The sequence below is a fragment of the Paramormyrops kingsleyae genome, chromosome 12 (genome assembly GCF_048594095.1).
Source record: "Paramormyrops kingsleyae isolate MSU_618 chromosome 12, PKINGS_0.4, whole genome shotgun sequence".
NCBI classification, from domain to species: Eukaryota; Metazoa; Chordata; class Actinopteri; order Osteoglossiformes; family Mormyridae; genus Paramormyrops; species Paramormyrops kingsleyae.
This window is the reverse complement of record NC_132808.1, coordinates 10,627,541-10,648,458: the sequence shown is the minus strand read 5'-3', so window position 1 is coordinate 10,648,458 and position 20,918 is coordinate 10,627,541. Positions and strand designations below refer to the sequence as shown.

The 20,918-nt window shown below is 42.5% G+C and overlaps 1 long non-coding RNA gene across 2 annotated transcripts; it reads left to right on the top strand.

The window, feature by feature from the left end:
* Positions 1 to 13,878: 13,878 nt before the first annotated feature.
* On the top strand, positions 13,879 to 18,869 carry LOC140593625 (uncharacterized). Of its 2 annotated transcripts, XR_011994045.1 has the most exons (4): positions 13,879 to 14,685; positions 14,953 to 15,154; positions 17,037 to 17,150; positions 17,244 to 18,869. It is a non-coding gene; the product is annotated as an uncharacterized lncRNA (long non-coding RNA). The 2 variants fall into 2 exon arrangements; XR_011994044.1 differs by having other exon boundaries at positions 13,879 to 15,154.
* Positions 18,870 to 20,918: the final 2,049 nt, after the last annotated feature.

The window sequence follows — 20,918 nt, the reverse complement described above, 5'->3', positions numbered from 1 at the left end:
CAAGGGATGCCATCCCACCTGACTAAGTGGAAGAGGAGTCTCTCCAGCATGTCCAGCACCTGGTAGATTCTCCCCAGTTGTTGTGACTTTTCTGGTGGCTCTGCGGTGGGGGTGGAGATATGTTTAATTTCATCATTTGGTACTGGATAGGAGAACTGACCTCCCTGCCCCATCCAGAAGCAGTCAGGCCTCACCCATGGCATGCAGGAAGCCACTGTATTGGCTGAACGTCGTTAGTGGTTCAGGCAGGTTCCGGAGCCATTCACTGACCAGGCCGGTGATACTATGCATGGGGTAGTCCTCCAGACATACCGCCATTGGTATGTGTGGACATTCAATTATGGCCTTCCTCACTGGCCACCCTGAGAAGGAGAAGATTGTCAGAGGTCAGGGAAGGCAGAGGTGGAGTGCAGCTTTACAATTAAATTCAATACAATACAATTCATTGTGAAGGATATCTGGGCAGTGAGCAAGGGATGCCATCCCACCTGACTAAGTGGAAGAGGAGTCTCTCCAGCATGTCGATGCTGGCTGGAGGGAGCATGTCCAGCACCTGGTAGATTCTCCCCAGTTGTTCTGACTTTTCTGGTGGCTCTGCGATGGGGGTGGAGATATGTTTCATTTCATCATTTGGTACTGGATAGGAGAACTGACCTCCCTGCCCCATCCAGAAGCAGTCAGGCCTAAATGATTATCGCCCTGTGGCCCTCACTCCGGTAATCATGAAGTGCTTTGAGAGACTGGTTCTCCAGCACATCAAGGACTCTAGACTGTGAGACTCGGCCCCCACCTCTCCTCCATTCGCACACTGAACACCGGATCCCCACAAGGCTGTGTGCTGAGCCCCCTCCTAAACTGTCTCTATACCCACGACTGTAGTCCGGCCCACAGCAACAACCTCATAGTCAAGTTTGCTGACGACACCACACTGGTCGGACTCATCTCAAAGGGAGACGAGGCAGCTTACAGAGAGGAGGTCCTGAAGTTGGCAACCTGGTTTTCAAAGAACAATCTGGCTTGGAACACCAAGAAAACCAAGGAGATCATAGTCGACTTCAGGAGGCACAGCACCGACTTAGCCCCCCTCTACATCAACGGCGAGTGTGTGGAGAGGGTCCATACCTTCCAGTTTCTCGGCATCCTTATCGCCGCTGACATCTCCTAGACAGACAACATCACAGCAGTTACCAAGAAGGCTCAGCAGCGGTAACACTTCCTGAGGGTCCTCAGGAAGCACAACCTGGACTTCAACCTACTACTGACCTTCTACTGCTCGTCCATCGAGAGCCTGCTGACGTACTGTATCACAGTATGGTATCACAGTATGGTATCACAGTATGGTATCACAGCTGCACCACAGCAGACAGGGAGAGGCTCCAGAGAGTAGTAAAGGCAGCACAGAATATCATCGGCTGCCCTCTCCCCTCCCTGATGGATATTTACACCTCCCGCTGCCCCAGCAGAGCAAAAAACATCATCAAGGACAGCTCCCACCCTGGCTCTGATCTGTTTGACCTGCTGCCCTCTGGGAGGCGCTGCAGGTGCATTACAGCAAGGACAAACAGACTCAAGAACAGTTTTTTCCCCAAAAGCCATAGCCATCCTAAACGTACACATGCACTGACTGGACAGTAGACTACACAGTCTAACACCCAATCCCTGGACTTCCTTCTATCAACTGTGCAATATCCATTACCTAAATGGTGTTGATAACTGTGCAATATCTGTATACTGTGCAATATCACATGATTATTACAGTGTAATACCTAAATAATGTGCGATAACCCACACTGCATATCACATTGTATATTCATATATTTAAAACCCTACTTACATAAGAAATTTACAAACAACAGGGGGCCATTCGGCCCATAAAGCTCGTTTGGGGAGAACTTAACTAATAGCTCAGAGTTGTTAAAACCTTATCTACAGTAGCTCTGATTTAAAGGAGTAAAACTCAGACATTATTCTCAAGGAGAGTTTACATTGGGGGGAAAAAAACTGTACCTTTTCTATTTTGTCCAAAAAACAAGTAGAATTAAAGTAGTGAATGTCTTCTTTTTTAAATACAAATATATACATACATTAGTTTTAGTCATAATTTAGTCATCTAAATTGTTTTTGATTTAGTCTAGTTTTAGGCGACTACAATAGTTTTAGTCAGCTAAAATATAAAGTGTAAACAGTAATCCATGTTTTAGTTTCCCTTGTATTTCTGAACATGAAATAAAAACGTTATCAATTTGTTATGGAATGGTATTAAGGTTTAAATGTGCAATACACATTGGCAAAGATTTTACTGTTTGAACCAGCTGCATATTATGAAATGAAATAGCAAATTAAAATAGCAGTGCAGAACTAAAGCAATACAAAAATTAGAGATAACAAAATAAGAAAAACAAGAAATAAATTTTTATCTTTATTTCAACTGTTGAAACTCAGTTTCAAAGAAAAAGTGCAAAGAAAATGGCATCAGGGATCGTGCTCTGTCTGAACATTATCCCGCTTATTACACGGCTACTTGCCACATAAGGGAAAAAATTGGACATGAATATGAATTTGAAACATTTTATTGGCATATTAGTTTTAAATTAACATTTTTAAACAGTAATCTTTGTTGGCGCGGAGGGATTTTAAACATACAAGTAGTACCGGCTATGCGTTATTACTTTGGAGCGGTTATTATTTGAAAAGAACGAACCTGCAAATGTCTCAACTGACCAATCAGAATCAAGCATTCCAGAGAGAGGTAATAAGTTGAAATAACCCAGTGAACACGCTGAGCTACAGCTCGTTAAACTAACCAGAGTTGCTGATTGTTGCACCTGACCAAAGGTAGTCATGACATGGATTTTATTTTTACAATCTGCAGAAATTTTAGTGCTAACGTGACTTTAGCAAGCTTACCTTCGCGTGAATTTCAGGATGACTGGCTTGCAAGTGTCGCTTCAAGTTCGTTGTGTTTTTACCAGTGATGGTGACTCCACATAGCTTACAAAGCGTCTTGTTTTCTGTAATATTAAACTGGAAATGTGTCCATATGTCTTCTCTTCGCTTCGCTTTCTTCCTGGCACTGACATATTGTCGTGTTGGTTTCATGAAAAACAGCCTTTTTCAAACCAGGTGCATACGATTATCGTCTATCAATCGCCTACAATTATGTGCATCTGAGCGTATAACCGCTCTCGGGAGTTTGTTCTGATTGGATGTCTATTCAAGTCGTCCCGCTTCAACAAACTAGAGTAGTTCTGATTGGATCTCGTCTTTGGCAAATATTTTAGTCTCGTTTTTATTCGTTGACAGAAATGTGAATAACTTTCGTCATAGTTCTAGTCTTTGAGCATGTTTTTAATTTAGTTATCGTCTCGTTTTCATCAGAGAAAAAAGGTCGTTAACTAAAACTATGACGAAAATTTTTCGTCAACGAAATTAACACTGACGCCAAGCGGCAGGCAGGACAGGAACCGGACCACACCGTGGACCCTGCAGAACAAAAGCACAGGGCAGTACCAGTGCCATGAGGAGACCGCAGGTGGTTCCTTTCGGGAACCAATGGATGGGGTACCCCGAAAGACCCCCTTGGACCAAGCCGGGATCAGGCGGTAAGTCTGGATAGCATACCCCCATTCTTTCGATAGCCTCCTCGGCTGGGGAAACTCTGGTCACTGGGCTGACACCACAACAAAACATGTCTTTTGCATTTAACCCATATGTGACATAGCAAGGGGCAGCTAATTCAGCAGCCAGGGAGTAAATCTTGGGGGTGGTATCTTGCTCAGGGTACTTCAATGGTGCCTTGCTGGTCGGGGATTTGAACCAGCAAACATTGAACTATAAATGCAGTTTTCTAACCATTAGGTCACTACTGATTATCAAAAGCTTTTCTAAATGTGCCTCACAATAATCCAGAGGCTGCCTTTATACATGATAAATGAAGCTATTACAACATGTAACAATGCCAATAAGGGAGGTGTTCACTTTAACCAGCATGGTGACATTCTCAGGCATGAATGATTTGAATGATGACCTAATGATGGGACCAGAGTGTAGCACAGTGGGTTGGGATGCTGTGCCTGTGATTGAAAGATGAAGTTCAAATCGTATGGTTGGCAGGGTGATCTCACTGTTGGGCCCTTGAGCAAGACCCTTAATCCCCAGCTGTTCCAGGAGCTGTCTGATCTTGATTTGTTATGAGTTCATTGCTTTGGAAAAAAGCATCAATAAGTAAATTTAATGTTTGCATTTTTGTGACAGACCTACAGGGGGAGCTACGTGACCTGGAACAGTTTTTCTGAGTATACAGCTCAAGTCTGTGATTAGAAGGAGCTTGTAAAAGTGATTTACAGATTTTTTTTTCTTATTCTTTTTCAATTTTTTATGTATATACCTTATATAAAGTGAGATGACTTTAGATCAATGTGATATGTCGTTATTGTCTCGACTACAAAAGCAGTCCTCTGAAAAGCATCATTTTGAAATAGCTACATTATGCCAAAATACGGGCGGACAAGTGCAAATTTCATCAGTAGTGGTTCTGAAGACCTAAAACTCTTAAAAACAAGTAGATAAGTATGGCCCACAAGCTGACCAGGTCCTTCTTGTGAAACAGGATTGTAGTAACGGAGGGAGAAAATGGCAGATTTTTCATCCTCTTTGCATATTGTCCAATAATGAGTTATTCTTTCAAGCAAAAACACAATATTACAATTCAATACCAAACTGACCTATGAGGCTTTATGAAATTCTTCTCACTGCCTCCAGTGGCAGATTGACAGCATGTCATAGTCGGTCCTCATCCATCCCTGTCCCTTATGTTTAGTCCCCAATTGGCCAGCAGGTGTTGCTGGCCATCCTGTTCCCTATGGGAAGGAATTTCCTCGTCAGCACCTCTCTCGTGTGGAGTTCCTCAAGGTTCTATTTTAGCACGCACCCATTTCTCTCTGTACATAGCTGTCAGCCAAGCTTCCATTGCACGCCTACTGCTGGTCCAAAATGCAGCAGCTCGACCACTAACAGGATCATGTAAGTGTGATCGTATTTCTCCTATACCTGCCTCTCTGCACTGGCTTCCAATGTGCTATAGGATAGAGTTCAAGATATTAAGATCTGCTTGATATTTCCTTGTGGTTCGGAAATCCAGGCTAAAGCATAGTGGAAATCAGGTGTTTATAGCTGCAGCTCCAAAGCTGTGGAATGAGCTGTCCCTGCATATTCCTCAGGCACCAACACTTTCCACATTTAAAGTTTAAAAATTTGTTTTTATTCTTAGAGTTTTAACTCAGTATAGCAGTTCTCTGTCATCAAAATACACAAACTCAAACACTAAAAGACACTTTACGTGTTTGTTTAAGTGTCTTTAAGTGTTTGTGTATTTTGATAGTATAGCACTTTGTTTCAACTGCAGTTGTGTGAAATGTGCCTCAGAAATAAATTGAGCTTGAATTAAATTATTAGTAGTTAGCTTAATATCCACCTCTAAACTTTTCTCACAATTACTAGTTTTGCCATCACTGCAGGATCCACACCGGGACTCTCCACTGGCCACTCCAGAGCCGTCCAAAGATTCCTGTCCTGGCATTCCTGGGATCCTTAGGGTCACTATACTGCTGGAGCTCCCAGCCCCCAGATACTGGGCTCCAAAATGCCTTGATCATCATTAGATCTCTTGACACCATAATCCCTAGTTACAGTGTTTACACCATAGCAAACACCTAATATGACTCAACTGACTAAGTGTGCATTTTTACTATTACTTCAAAGTCAGTCAATTTTATGTGGTGTTTCCATTATTTTGTCCAGCCCCTATGTATGATGCATTCAACAAAATATTGAAATTATAACCACTAGAGAGCGTGCTAACCAGCTGTATCTCCATCTGGTTTGGCAGCTCAAAAGCCTCAGACAGAAAATTGCTGCAGAGAGTGGTGAGGACTGCAGAGAGGATCATCGGGACTTCTCCTCCATCCATCCAGGACATTGCACTTAAACGCTGTCTGAGGAGAGCCCGTGACATCATCGGGGATTCCACCCACCCGCACCACGGTCTGTTCTCCCTGCTGCCTTCGGGGAAGAGGCTTTGCAGTATTAAGACCAGAACAGCCAGATTCTGCAACAGTTTCATTCCTCAAGCCATCAGACTCCTGAACTCATAACAGCCCCTCCCCTACACCCCACTCCCCCACACTCCGTGTCTCTCCATCCATGCACATGTCACTTTTCAAGAACTTGCACTGTGTCTTGCACTGTCTACTGTCTTGCACTATGTCTTGTGGTGATGTACACTGTGTTTTTTGCTGCTAAATTGTGGTACTTGTACTCTGCTCCTATTTATATATTTATATATACATCTTTTTATATATATTTATTACACACTCTGCCAGGCTGATGTTGAGCAAAATAATGCAACGCAATTTCGTTCTGTTGTGCACTAACCCGTGTATCTCTGAATGACAATAAGAGATGTTGGCATAATACACTGCTTGGCCAAATAAAAAGTCGCCATGTGAATTTCATTGCTGACAGCCCTCTGGTGGGGTATGTTGGAACCTGCAGCATCACTAACTGGTCAGTGTGATGTCCTGATTGCACGAGTGGTGTGTCGTGTGAATAAAGGGATTTGGGTGATTGTGACAGAAGAGGACCGTATTCTTCACCGGGGGGATGAAAGTGGGTTCGCTGGTGGCTTATATCGAGGTGGGGAGGGTAGCTACCCATAGCCAGCATAGGGCGACCAGATACAGTGGACCGGTACTGAACTCTGTCAGCTTAGTGTCTCTGAGGTCCATGCTGTTTGGGCGACGTTATATCAGCATGCCACAGTGTTTAGTACCAGTGAGGCAGATCTGGGTAGAACCTGGCTGGCAGTGCATACAATTGACACCAGTGATGCCCAGCCCATAAAAATGTTGGCAGGAAAAAAGGCAAGGGTACAGATCTGAGTGACTTTGACAACCAATTCTGCAAAAAAAAGGTTTGATTTGAACAACCATGTTATAAGGTTACCCATATTCAATTTTAATTATTTAATCTCAATAATTTGTCATTTTATATTAAATTCTACGGTGGTCCAGATGGGTCACACAATGCAAAAGCCGCAATACGAATACAAAACCCACAGCAGAAGTGCGGCAGCCATCTATATTATTGGTCTAGGATTCCTGGTACTGTTGCCGCTAGCAGACAGCTGGGCTGCAGGGGAACTTTTCAAAGAGGTTTGAGAAGGAAGTGAAATGTTGTTATTGCTTGTTATATGATTTTTTTCCATGTTTGATTTGAGCACAAAATTGGAAATGGAAAAACTAGTCATTATTTATTTTCTCTTATTGGTTGACATTTATTTCACCTTTATTATACCATACATGTATATGATATGGCGCATTATGGATGTATATAATTATAAATGGTGTGTTTACATATGAAGCTAATACATTTGATTTATTGGAAAGTGTAAAGATCCATTGTCATTCTTCCTGTTATTAGCAATTATTATGTTATTTCTACAGTATGTTCTGGTCAGCCTGCTTTAATGCAACTGAATTCTCACAATTTCGCGGTCGCAAAGAGGCTCTGCAGAGCTAATTGTGGCTTCCCGATAAATTACGCCAACACCAGAGAGAGGGCGTAGTTAATAAGACTGTCTGTTCACCCTGTTATAGTGAATTTAGATATTTTTCTGTAAACAAATCTAACGTGCTAACTCATTTTACACAACATCGTTCGAATGTGCGCTTTTTCCATTAAATCAGACCGGGCTAAAAAAGTAACAAAAGTTTAAGTAATGTTTATTATGTGATTTATTATATACAAACTCTATTATATTATACATTATACATACAAACTATTATATTTTATTTTATTTTATTAAATTTTCTTTCTCCTTGCTTTTCTCCTCCGTGTTCAGTTCAGACTCCCTACCGATGGGGGGCGCTGGACTACGAGTGTTGGGTATATATAATCCTGGGCGGGAAATTCATCTTGACTAGATCCTGCACGGCAGCACTGTTGCTTAAACGTATGCTGTTTTTTTCCCCCTCCCAACACAGGTTAGGGAATATCTGGGTTTAATACTCATATATGCCCAATATCAGGTATAATACCATTCCTATTTATTTTGTTTTATTAATCTGTACCGAGTTGTTGTTTAAAGCCAGAAATATATCTTTTCCTTCAGGAAATGCTAAACGGTAGTTAGCGGTAACAAGCCATCCGCTTAGTTCTATATAGCATGGTTAGCTGGGCGCGGGAGTTTGTTTTAAGTACAAAAGACCACGATACAATGCAGCCTTTAAATAAATGGGTTTATTCCTTAATAGGAAAACTTATATTTGTGTTTTTGTACGCCTCGTTGATTGTACCATCTGTAGTGTAGGTTTATTTTATCCTTTGTGAATGGGTCAGTGCGAGAAAGAAACGCAGCCCCATTTCGGTCTCTCTCTCTCGCTTTGTATGTGTGTGTGTGTGTGTGTGTGTGTGTGTGTGTGTGTGTGTGTTTTATCGTTTGAATTGTGAACACGTGTTATTGATTGCACCAGAGGGTTATTGTAAACTTTTCATAATAATTGAAATGTGATTAATGCTTACACATCTATTACAGTATTTCAATATTTACATACTGTTGTGCAGATATATTGCATTTTCTTTTTTTTGTATTAAGCTGTTTCTAAGTTTGAGAAATGATTTTGAAAAAATCCTGCACGGAAGCACTGTTGCTTAAACATGTCCTGTTTTTCTCTCCCAACACAGAACTCTGTCCCCTTATTTCTTTTTGGAGTACACTGGCCTAGCCTTGCAGCTAGGTTGGTTACAAATTTGGGGGCTCGCCCGGGATTAGCATGGTCCTGCGAATGCTAACCTAAGAATTGTGGGATTCAGATTTTTTTATTGAATCGATCACCTGACAGATTTCGCGGACAACAATGACTACTCTTCGAGAAGTGTGACGACATCCAGAGTCAACTGCTCCCGTTGATCCGTGCTGCAGACACGGAGGTCCTGTATCGCCTTGCAGCATCCTGTAAAGATGAGGTGGCGGAGGAATTGCCAGAAAGAGACGCAGCAACAGTAGAACTCTTCGACTACATTATGGGGTTCCTTAGGAGTGAGGAACTCCTAAGGAACAGTGAGAACACAAATGGTTCTCATTGCCTTGTGCATCGCCAAGAAAACTATTCTTATAAATTGGAAATCAAAAAACAATTTGAGTATTAGTCAATACAAGGGTCTCTTGTTGTACCACATTAGTATGGAACGAATGTCTGCTTCCTCCAAGAATCAATTGGCCAATTTCAACTCACTCTGGTCCCCAATAATTGATTCCATCACTTAGTGGGTGTGCGGGGTCGTGACTTCGTCGTTCCTTGTGTCCCTTGGATGGTGGGGGGGCTCCGGGGGATGTGGGCGTCGGTGGCCCCGTGGTGCTGGGGGCCTGTGGTTCCTGGGCTGGGGGTTGTGGGTCGGCCCTGGGGTGGGGGGGCTGGGGGCGTCTACCCGGTGGGCGTTGGGGGGCCTGGGCGTGGGGCGCTGGTCCTGGCCGAATGGCCAGGGTCTCGCGGGTGCGGGGTGGCCTGCTGCTGGGGTGGGGGCCTCGTCCATGCCGGGGTGGCCTGTGTCCTCCTGGGCGCCCCTTCCCATGTGGGACTGGCTAGGGTGTTGCTCTGGGAGCCCCTGGGCATGCTAGCCTCTGGGGGGTGGGCACCGGGGCAGGGCACAGAGGGTACAGGTCCCAGGTCAGTCTGTCTGGTGAATGTGGGTGTCTGTGTGAGAGTGGCTCATCTGCGAGGCCTGCGCAAATCTGTGTTGGCGACCCAGCAAAAACAGGGTGAACTGGACTTCCTTGTCCAATCCAGTGCCCAGGTGACGAGTGGTCTGTTGGTGACCTGATTAAAGGCCCACGCAGGTGACTTCCTGGACCCCTTCTTGGCTGGGACTTTCAGTGGTTTTGTGTTCAGCAGCCTGTTTGCATTCTGCTGAACACTGGCTGAAGGGGTATCCTTTGATACACCAGAATGAGGAATCTTCTGAACTTTGCTCATGTTCTTCACCCTGCAGTGGTCACGTGCCCCCTTGCGTGAAGGCTTAGCAACTGCAAGAAAGTATGGAGATGCCAAGTTGGGTGTCTGACCTAGATGAATTGACAGATCTTGGACTGCATGAGTTTGCATTGATGGAGCTCACCTTTGGGTGTCCTCCTTTGATAGCGATACTGAGCCTTCCTGATGAACCACCCCTTTACTGGGTAAGATGGCTTCAACTGTGGCACCGTTACACAGCTGCTAGGTGGCAGTTTGGCAGGAGTGAAGCCCTAGAATAGAGTTTAAGATGTTTCCATTAAGCAACTCAGTTCTACAGGAGGCAAGTCATCCACAGCGTAACAGCTTATAAACATGCTTACCTCTGTCAGAAACTCATGCTGGAGGATCTGATACAACGTGAGGTGATCACGTGGATTCTTTCTGAAGATCCCAGAAATCAGCTTTTGGGCTGCTGCTGACAGACTCTTGGGCAGAGAGTATTGCACCTCTGTGACACGCCAATAGGTCTCCTCCATATCCTGACCCCAAAAAGGTAATTTTCCAACCAGCAGTGCATATCTGGGTTGACAGAATAAATAATGGTGTTTTTGACATTTTTGAAGAAAATGCTATAACGGGGCACATTTCAGAGGTGATGTTACACTTATATAGGGAGGTGATGTTACACTTATATAATTCCTTGGTAAGACCCCACCTAGAATACTGTGTGCAGGTTTGGTCACCATACCTCAAGAAGGACATTGCTGCCTTAGAAAAGGTGCAACGAAGAGCTACGAGAATGATTCCTGGTCTTAGAGGAATGTCTTATGAGGAGAGGTTAGCGGAACTGAATCTGTTCAGCCTTGAGCAAAGGAGACTAAGGGGGGATATGATTCAGGTCTATAAGATTCTAACGGGTCTGGATGCTGTTCAGCCAAATGACTATTTCAATATTAGTCTAAATACTAGAACTCGTGGCCATAAGTGGAAATTAGCGGGAGAACATTTTAAAACAAATTTGAGGAAGCACTTCTTTACACAGCGTGTAGTCAGAGTATGGAATAGTCTTCCTGCTATTGTAGTGGAAGCTAAAACCCTGGGTTCCTTTAAATCAGAGCTAGATAAGATTTTAACAACTCTGAGCTATTAGCTAAGTTCTCCCCAAACGAGCTTGATGGGCCGAATGGCCTCCTCTCGTTTGTAAATTTCTTATGTTCTTAACCCTAACTAAAACTAACAACAGACACACAGAGAAGAGGCCAAATTCAAATCCCCAACCCTTCAGCTATGAGCCACTGTGCCACCCATCGCTGTAAGCAGCTGGTAAAAGACCTTATTGTATTGCAATTGCATTTGAAATAGTCCAGAAGATTCATCAGTGGGCCTACAGGGAGGGGGTAAGGCGCCTGCCAGAGTGGTATCAGGGCAACAAACACTCTCTGAATGTCAGCGAGACTAAGGAAATAGTCATTAGCTTCTGTAAGCAGGAGGTGGGTCACACTCCCATTTATACTATTAGGGAACCTGTATAAGGGTCAGTAGCATTAAACTGCTCAGAGTCACCCTCACCGCTGGCCTTAAGTGGCACAGCTCGCTGCAGCTGCTATGGAGAAGGCCCATCATCACCTTTACTCCCTTAGCTGTCTGAGGAAGGCCTGCATGTTACCTACAGTCCTCGCAAACAGGTGTGCTGTGGAGTCCATCCTCCGAAGCAGCATAACATCCTGGCAGCTGCTGAACCAGGGACTGAAAAGTGCTGCAGAGCGTGGTGAAAGCCTGCCACACTATATGTATCTCTGCACTTTTTGCACCTCATTGCTGCATGAAAATTAATTTCCCACTGGGACATATAAAGTACATGATCTTACCACACTGACATTTCTGATTTTGCTACCAATCATGTACAGTAAATTCAAAAGCTTTGTTTTGTCATGAATTATTTATACTATTTTACTATGCAGATAAAGTATTCCTGTAGATACAAGGAGGATATATTTTAACTTTGGATATGCATAATGGACAGACAAGAATCATATGTCTTTGGAATCGAGAGAACTATCAGATAACTTCAACAAGTTAGCAAATGGATGCAAAATCAAAGATTGCCTATTAATTTCTGCCTGGCACTAACCATGAATTCCTCTGTCACATGACCGGTGGGAAGTAGGACCTGAATGCAAGCTGTAGGGCAGAATCCCCTTCGCAGGGAGCTTTATTGACAGGCAGGCTTGGGCACAGAGACGCAAACAGACAACAAGGACAGAACTGGAGAACATTGGCCTGGGCACTTTACCAGACTAAGGAATGGGAAAACACAAGGCAGCTGGTAGTGACTGACAGTAGGACAGGAACATGAGGTGAGACTAATAGAGACCAAGCGTGGCTCGTTAGGACCACGTCAGGGAGAAGAACTGGAGGGTAAGGATGACAGGACGGGCAGGAAATGACAGTAACACCCCCCCAAGCCTCCGGGTGCAAAGGCATCATTAAGGGGACACACAGACCAGGGCAAAACCAAGGACAGCAGGGGAGACAAACCGCCAGGACACGACTCATGACAGGTCAGGTAACCAAACAGGGATGCCGACTAGGGACCAAAAGACGAACAGCGGGTATCAGTGGGCAAGTGGCAACAAAGGAAACAGAAGGAGACAAAGGGAGGGATTGGGCGCCAAAAAGGACCAAAGGTGGCACAGGGACAGACAGGGCAGGACACAACCAGATAAGCGATGGAACCCGTGCAACATGAATAGGGCCAGTAGAGGGAACCAGGGGGAACCTAAAGGGGGAAGCAAGAGTGACTGGAGTGGGGGCTGGAACAGTGAGATCGGGCTAAGAGGTGAAACCAGGGAGAGCCACGGGGAAGCAAGACTACAGAACAAAGACTGAGGTATTAGGAGGGGCAAGACACTAGGTAGCATGGGAGGTACAGCGAACAGTTCAGGGCCTCTGACGGGCTCCGGGGTGCCGCAGAAGGGTCGCGGACAGGGGGGCCTTCGGAGTCCTGTCTGGGTCTGTAGAAAGGAGGAGCTCCTCTCGTCTGCGGCAGCCGAGGGAAGAACGGCATCGGTAGACAGCGAGGGGTCGGCAGAGGCGGAGGGCGCCAATTAAGGAGTGTTAATTTTGACAGCAAATTTTGATTTAGTTTTAGTCATAGCCTTTTGACGAAAATGTCATTAGTTTTAGTCATAATTTAGTCATCTAAATTGTTTTTGATTTAGTCTAGTTTTAGGCGACTAAAAATCATAGGATTTTAGTCGACTAAATCTACAATAGTTTTAGTCAGCTAAAATATAAAGTGTAAACAGTAATCCATGTTTTAGTTTCCCTTGTATTTCTGAACATAAAATAAAAACGTTATCAATTTGTTATGGAATGGTATTAAGGTTTAAATGTGCAATACACATTGGCATAGATTTTACTCATTCTGTTTGAACCAGCTGCATATGACTTTCCTTATGAAATGAAATAGCAAATGAAAGTAGCTGTGCAGAACTAAAGCAATACAAAAATTAGAGAGATAACAAAATAAGAAAAACAAGAAATAATTTTTTATCTTTATTTCAACTGTTGAAACTCAGTTTCAAAGAAAAAGTGCAAAGAAAATGGCATCAGGGATCATGCTCTGTCTGAACATTTACAATTCTCAATTAATAAAATAATATATATATATATACTGTGTATATATATATATACTGTGTATATACATATATATACTGTATATATATATATATATACTGTGTATATATATATATATACTGTGTATATATATATATACACACACTGTGTATATATATATATATATATACACACACTGTGTGTATATATATATATATATATATATATATAGAAATTACCCAGTGAACACACTAAGCTACAGCTCGTTAAACTAACCAGAGTTGCTGATTGTTGCACCTGACCAAAGATAGTCATGACATGGATTTTATTTTTACAATCTGCAGAAATTTTAGTGCTAACGTGACTTTAGCAAGCTTACCTTCGCGTGGATTTCAGGATGACTGGCTTGCAAGTGTCGCTTCAAGTGTGTTGTGTTTTTACCAGTGATGGTGACTCCACATGGCTTACAAAGCGTCTTGTTTTCTCTAATATTAAACTGGAAATGTGTCCATATGTCTTCTCTTCGCTTCGCTTTCTTCCTGGCACTGACATATTGTCATGTTGGTTTCAAGAAAAACAGCCTGTTTCAAACCAGGTACATACGATGATCGTCTATCAATCGCCTACAGTTATGTGCATCTCGGGAGTTTGTTCTGATTGGATGTCTATTCAAGTCGTCCCGCTTCAACAAAATAGAGTAGTTCTGATTGGATCTCGTCTTTGGAAAATATTTTAGTCTCGTTTTTATTTGTTGACAGAAATGTCAATAACTTTCGTCATAGTTCTAGTCTTTGAGCATGTTTTTAATTTAGTTATCGTCTCGTTTTCATCAGAGAAAAAAGGTCGTTAACTAAAACTATGACGAAAATTTTTCGTCAACGAAATTAACACTGACGCCAAGCGGCAGGCAGGACAGGAACCGGACCACACCGTGGACCCTGCAGAACAAAAGCACAGGGCAGTACCAGTGCCATGAGGAGACCGCAGGTGGTTCCTTTCGGGAACCAATGGATGGGGTACCCCGAAAGACCCCCTTGGACCAAGCCGGGATCAGGCGGTAAGTCTGGGTAGCATACCCCTATTCTTTCGATAGCCTCCTCGGCTGGGGAAACTCTGGTCACTGGGCTGACACCACAGAATAGGACTCAGGGCAAGAACTGGAGGGTCCCACTCCATGTCCTCCGGGGGAATGTCCTCCAGACTGGCTGTGCCTTAATCCATACTAAATGTAATTAAACATAATGAAACTTAAAAGAATAAAATGGTAATGAGAGGAAAATTTAATGTGTAAGTTTTAAAAAAACGGGCTCTTCCTTTTATCCAGATGTTTGCAGGTGCTGTGACTCTGTGATGAATGGTGACGTATGAGATCCTGAGAATGGGCTACGCCTCCAAGGGTGAGTGGCAGGTGGCATTTCCCAGGATTTACAGGCTGGAGACGTCTGAGGAGCTCTCCTGGAGTGAAGACAGAAAGAGAAGAACAAGCAGAGGGTGTGGGGAGAAAAAGACTGCAGATCCAGTTACAGGTGAATTGTACAAATGCCCTTGAAGTCTTGCTCCATGAGGGATCCTGTTTTTAAGTAAAAAAAAAAAAACAAACAATAAATTATTTTAAAATAAATGTTAAGGCTTATCATTTACATCTGTCTAGGAGTTAAAACACATAAAATCAATTAACTTACCTGGTGATTTTGGAACTTCCGACTCCAAAGCAAAATAATATAGATAACTAAATTCATCGTTTTATTTTGGGAAAAAGGGATAAATTAAATAAAAGGTTAACTTTGGAATCTAAAACAAAAACAGCAATTTCACATCAGGAATAAATATCATTTCAAGGGTCTTCAATACATTTTTCCTGTGTCTGCTCCCTTTACATGTAGATAGTGATATAAACACGTACCTTTAAAATATATTATGTGCAGTTTATAAGCTTAATTATTTCATTTGTAACAAACAAGCACAATACACAAGTGCACTAAAGCCCAACACATGGTTCAGAAGCCTCCTACCCCACCTTACACCAGCCACATGGACACCATCTGTCCAACTGGGCATCCTCAGTGTCTTGTGCCTCCTGAAACGCCACATCAGTTTCTTCTTCTTCCTCACATCCTTCTTCCTGAATAGTTTCCAGTCATGTTCTGCCTCCTTGTGACACAATATATCCCAAAACATTCCCTCTGCTTTTCTCCTCCTCCACATTCACTCCCACCTCACATCCATTCTCCTCACCTCCATTTACCATATGCATTACATCCATACCAGCCTCTGCCCCCTCCATCTCACCATCGGAGGCATTCCCCTCAAATTGACCCCTTTCTGATACCAAAGACTGATGCCAAAATTTAACATTTAGTTATTATTTCAAAACTGACGGGGCGCTTTTATTTTAACCGGCGCAGCGTTTGTAGTCTTTTCGCTAGTGGTTTAGCAGTAGAACCTGAAATCGTAAAGCTGAAGCCAGCTGGCCGAAGTTCTATGTCACGTGACAATAAATAATGTCAAAACTTTTTGAATTGTACTGAATTCATTTGATTTGACAGTCCGGTACTGATTACATACAACGTTGATGCAACTAATAGGCTACTTAAATATATATCACACTATTAAATAGTTAGACATTATGATCTTCTGGACCTTTGCTTCAAGATTTTCTCTCTAACTGGACCTCTTTAAATTTTAGTCGAATACCCCTGGACTAGACAATAAGTTTTAGGGCTGAACTAATGTGTTTTAACAAAATGTGGCGTCGACGATCCAAGCGCTGTCTGGCCTATTTGCATATGTCCCAGCATACCGCACTGTCGTACTGAAAATAGTCACTGTCTACTAACGTTTTAAACTAGAGATAATATTCTCTTTAACATGAATGTGCTGTTTTCATACAATGGTTAATACATTTTATGTGAATAGACTAGACAATAAGTTTTAGGGCTGAACTCATGTGTTTTAACAAAATGTGGCGTCGACGATCCAAGCGCTGTCTGGCATATTTGCATATGTCCCCGCATGCCACAATGTCGTACTGACATTGCCCAGGGGCCCACACAACCCATAATCCGTCCCTGCTCCCACCTCATGCTTTATTAAGTGAGCGAGTGGCGAGCACAAAATACAGATACATCTGAAAGCTTGAAACAGACACAGGCATCTTTGCCGATCACCTTTCAACGCAACAATGGAAATGCTAAACTGGAGGTATGCTAAATCTTTTACTGTATTTTAGAATAGAATAGAAAACATATCACGAATATTTTTGACCAAAAGTTTTTTCTATACTGTCAAGAGCGAGTAAGGACCATGAAATAGGATTGGAAAAGCGGTAAGTTATTGTTCATAGTTAGTTATCTCAACGGGTTTTATTGGTTAATTGCTGCAAAAGACTGAAAGTGTTTATGCTCACAGTTGCAGATAATGGCGATCTATTAAGCACACCAACGGCTACTTTCAGAGACAATCATGAAGGGCCTGAGACCAAGCAAGACAACCTTAAGCGAAAAAGTGTTCATAGTTTTAATGGTGAGTGTACCTAGTTTACCGTACTGGTGTGTTTTGTTTTGTTTTAATTTTGTTTTTAAATTGGACAAAGTCTGAATGTGTTTATATTCTCAGTTTCAGGGGATGGATGGCAAACCCCATAAATGGCAGCACAGATTGATAAGCTTGTCAACGAGGGATTTACAGAACTGGCATCATCAACGGTGGAAGACAACGGGGACGAAAGCATGAGACTGCTCAATGTTATACAATTTATTATAGGAGTAGTGGTATGGATTCTGGATACGATAATAGACAAGAACCTAGAGGAGAATTGTAAGGCGTGCGCCACATTCTGCTCAGACCCTTTTTAACAATTTTGAAAAGTGGTCAAAAAAACTGTAGACCGCGGTTGAAAAATGTTGTATTGAAGGGGGTCTTGAGGTTTAACCCAATTCCCCCATCTTCCACAATGGTTCAGAGGGTTAATGATACAGTTTTAAATAAGAGACATACATTAAATGAGAGGGACATAAGCAGCAAAATGAATTGATATGCGGTGTTATGGTCAATGAATACAGTAATGATGTAGATGCAGCCGCTCAAGCATTCTGGGATATGGTGTGGGACAAGCATGTACCGACAGATGTTGTGCACTGAATGTAACTGTTTGCGATTGACTCTGGTCAAAAATATGTTTGAATATTTTTTATTTGTTTGTAATCATTCTCCTAATTAAATGATCTGCCTCAAAAACATTGGGTCACTATGTCTAACAAAGGGTAACCACTTGAACCCTGAAAACATTCACAATCCTATCAGTCAAGTATAACCCGCTAAAGAATCATCTTTTTCATTTATTTCAAAGGGGACACTTTGTGCAAAAGCTGTATCCCCATATCCCCAAACGGCCACCAGAATCGGTGTCTATCCCTGAAAAACCCCGGGTATCAGCCCTTGGTACTGCTTTTTCAGACCGCCAATGGAGGGGTATCCTAGATAGAGTTAGACATGGTCTCTTGCACTGTAAGCTGCTTCATAAAGCTCATTTTACCAACACTAGGCTGTCTAAAATAACCCCTGCAGATGTGTCGGTTGCAATAGGCGTGGGGCCCCTGGCGGGCCACTTCCATGTGTTTTCGGATCTGTCCTTGATTATCTGAGTTCAGGACAGACATAATCAAAACCATCGTGCAGACCCTCAACATAGTTCTACCTCCTCTAATCATCTAACAGACCTGTTAGGTATTCCAACAGCCGATACCAGGACCACCTCAATATCTGTAACATCCTTCACTACCTTACTGTCTAGGCACCTCATCCTTTTAGATGGAGACATGCTAACCCTTCCAACATATGATGGGTGGATAGAAGAAGTCTGGGTTTTTCATGGATAGACACCGACAGGTAGAGTTTGTTTTGATGTCTTTCTTTGGTCCTGAATATGTGTTGTGTTCAGAAATGCTTTGCAATAAAAAGTGAGGACTGTCCTTGTGTAAGTTTGTAACATATTTTGATTGCTGTTAATTTGCTTTTTCATCAATTACTTTGATGAAACACCTTACAATTCAGGCTGAGTATATTGCTCAAGTCTGTGATTAGCATGAGCTTGTGAAAGTGATTTACAGATTTTTTTTCTGATTCTTTTTCAATTTCTTTATACATGTTGCTCATGTAAAGTGGGATGACTTTATATAAATGTGATATTGTCTTAGTTGTAAGTACCACTGCTCATCAAGTTTGCACATGTCTGCCTGTACTTTGGGAAAATGTAATGATTAAAAAATTATGCTTTTCAGAGGACCTGCTTATTTGTGTGTGTGTGTGTGTGTGTGTGTGTGTGTATATATATATATATATATATATATATATATAATTTATGTAAAATTTACGACTGCAATTTAAATGATGTCTCCCAGAACTTTTCATGCACCCTCCCAGTCAAAGCAGTTACAGTTCTGAGAATATGTTGGCGTTCACTTCGCTACATTGCAGCTGGTAGCAGGAAACCCTGTCACTGTTAAGGCACCACAGTTCACAGTCCCTGAAAAATGGTATGAGAATACTCACTGTGAATGGTTCTGAATTACAGTGCCAAGCTATGTACATCATAGCATCATCAGAATGGGCCGCTGTAGTATTGATGGAAAAGTATATGGATCGGGAGCCACTTGTCTGGTTGCCTGCACTATTCAATCTGTTCAGCAATCAGCAGGTCTCAGGAGGACTTGTGGAGGTTTGCTGCCCCCTAGTGGACATACATAGTTTCTAATGAATCCTCATCCATCCAAAGTATCCTTGAACACGTTGGAATTTCTATCTTGTGACTGAATTTCCTGATTGAGCCAAAGCATGTTTTTCCCCATCAATATTTATTTTCATCGTTTTTGCCATTTGATGTTCGTCAGTGTGTCAAACTGATATATTTCCATGCTGAATATGAATATGAACACACACACACACACACACACTCACCTAAAGGATTATTAGGAACACCATACTAATACAGTGTTTGACCCCCTTTCGCCTTCAGAACTACCTTAATTCTATGTGGCATTGATTCAACAAGGTGCTGAAAGCATTCTTTAGAAATGTTGGCCCATATTGATAGGATAGCATCTTGCAGTTGATGGAGATTTGTGGGATGCACATCCAGGGCACAAAGCTCCCGTTCCACCACATCCCAAAGATGCTCTATTGGGTTGAGATCTGGTGACTGTGGGGACCATTTTAGTACAGTGAACTCATTGTCATGTTCAAGAAACCAATTTGAAATGATTCGAGCTTTGTGACATGGTGCATTATCCTGCTGGAAGTAGCCATCAGAGGATGGGTACATGGTGGTAATAAAGGGATGGACATGGTCAGAAACAATGCTCAGGTAGGCCGTGGCATTTAAACGATGCCCAATTGGCACTAAGGGGCCTAAAGTGTGCCAAGAAAATATCCCCCACACCATTACACCACCACCACCAGCCTGTACAGTCGTAACAAGGCATGATGGATCCATGTTCTCATTCTGTTTACGCCAAATTCTGACTCTACCATTTGAATGTCTCAACAGAAATCGAGACTCATCAGACCAGGCAGTCTTCAACTGTCCAATTTTGGTGAGCTCGTGCAAATTGTAGCCTCTTTTTCCTATTTGTAGTGGAGATGAGTGGTACCTGGTGGGGTCTTCTGCTGTTGTAGCCCATCCACCTCAAGGTTGTGCGTGTTGTGGCTTCACAAATGCTTTGCTGCATACCTCGGTTGTAACGAGTGGTTATTTCAGTCAAAGTTGCTCTTCTATCAGCTTGAATCAGTCGGCCCATTCTCCTCTGACCTCTAGCATCAACAAGGCATTTTCGCCCACAGGACTGCCGCATACTGGATGTTTTTCCCTTTGCACACCATTCTTTGTAAACCCTAGAAATGGTTGTGCGTGAAAATCCCAGTAACTGAGCAGATTGTGAAATACTCAGACCGGCCCGTCTGGCACCAACAACCATGCCACGCTCAAAATTGCTTAAATCACCTTTCTTTCCCATTCTGACATTCAGTTTGGAGTTCAGGAGATTGTCTTGACCAGGACCACACCCCTAAATGCATTGAAGCAACTGCCATGTGATTGGTTGATTAGATAATTGCATTAATGAGAAATTGAACAGGTGTTCCTAATAATCCTTTAGGTGAGTGTGTGTGTGTGTGTATATATATATATATATATATATATATATTATATATAATATATATGTGTGTGTGTATATATATATATATATATATTATATATATATATAAATTATTGAAATTAGCAAACAATGACATAAA